Source organism: Bison bison, unplaced genomic scaffold (genome assembly GCF_000754665.1).
Source record: "Bison bison bison isolate TAMUID 2011002044 unplaced genomic scaffold, Bison_UMD1.0 scf7180017864302, whole genome shotgun sequence".
Classification (NCBI taxonomy): Eukaryota; Metazoa; Chordata; class Mammalia; order Artiodactyla; family Bovidae; genus Bison; species Bison bison.
This window is the reverse complement of record NW_011494874.1, coordinates 4,042,918-4,044,375: the sequence shown is the minus strand read 5'-3', so window position 1 is coordinate 4,044,375 and position 1,458 is coordinate 4,042,918. Positions and strand designations below refer to the sequence as shown.

General features: G+C 56.4%; 1 protein-coding gene across 1 annotated transcript in view; it reads left to right on the top strand.

Annotated features, from left to right (window-relative positions):
* Positions 1 to 1,458, top strand: part of HHIPL1 (HHIP-like 1) — a 34,783-nt gene that overhangs the window by 2,780 nt on the left and 30,545 nt on the right. The window lies entirely within an intron of this gene.

Here is a 1,458-nt window from a genome sequence, read left to right as displayed (position 1 = left end):
TGGGCATCAATTCTCTACATTAAATTCTCCATTTTATTGTATTTTTTTTTTTTTATAGGGCATGTTGGTCATGGTAGAGATTTTGTTTTTATTTAATTTATTTGGCTATGACATGAGGTACGTGGATCTTAGCTCCCTGACCAGGGATTGAACCTGTGCCCCCACTGCAGTGGAAATGGGGAGTCTTAACCACTGGACTACCAGGGAAGTCCCCCCCCGCCACATTTTAAGTACTTAGAGATGTTTGACGTGCTGTGGACACCCTGGCTCACATATGGTACGTGTCCAGGCCTAAAGCACAGACCTCAGGGAGCTTAGAGTCCTGCAGAGTCAAGGTCACCCTCAGTCCTGCCACGAGGGCTGGCACAAAGACACAGATCCTGTCCCCCAGGGCAGCCCAAAGAGACCTGCCCAGAATGGGTGTGTGAGTTGGGGCCATGAAGGCTGAGTAGGAGTTTGCCAGGCTGAGAAGACGGAGAAGAGCATTCTTGGGAGAAGCAAGTGCTAAGGCCCACCTGGAAGAGTATGCCCTGGGGGGATTTCTTGCTCTGAAATTCTGGCAGTGGGGGGCAGTGTGTGTGTGTGTGTGTGTGTGTGTGTGTGTGTGTGTAGCAGGGTCCTGTCTGGGCAGTGGGAGCCGCAGGTGAACTCCATCCTGCCCTATGTGTTGTATACCAGGGTAGCTCAAAGAGTAATTCCAGAATTTCTTGCATTAGAGTTCTACAGGGGGGCCATCAGAATCTCTGGGCCTCAGAAGCAGCATTTCAGGGGGACTGGCTTGCTCAAGAGAGTTTTCAAATCCCGTCTCTGGGCTCTGAGAGGCCTCAGGCCTGCTCAGCAGGGCAAGGACCCCCATGGTATTTGCCTTTCTGAAAAACCTCTAGGGCTCTGTGGAGTGGAGCTGATGGGGATGGGGGAGAGAAACGTCTGCTGCGGCTGCCCATTCCGACACCCGGGTGGTGATGCTGGTTCCGTCATCGGGGTGGTGATGCCCAGCAGAAGCTGGAGGGTAGACAGCTGGAGGTTCACCCAGGCAGGAGCCGGAGGGAGGAGGCTCTACAGCGCCAGGCTGTCTGGAGGCTGCTGCCCAGGAGCGGAGAAGGCGAAGAAGCCTGGAGTGGGCGTCCACGGTGGACTCTGGAGGCGGCCCCAACCTCCTTCCCCACCTTGTGAGTCCCAGGCCAGCGCCACCACCTTTTTACATGACCGTGCTCCCATTTTAAGTGATTTTGTGAGAATTTCCACCACGGGCCCATGGTGTCCCTCCCCTGGCCCAGAGTCTCCCGCACCTCCTGGGCTAAAAACCCCGGGGGGAGACAGCTGCATCCCAGATGAAAACGGGAAACACAGTCCGCACCCGGCCCCAGGAGGCCAGGTCACCGCCAGACTCCGGATCCTGGAGGTTGCCCGAGCTGTGCACCGCGCCCCTCTGCGCTCAGTCCCGGGCCAGAGGTGACC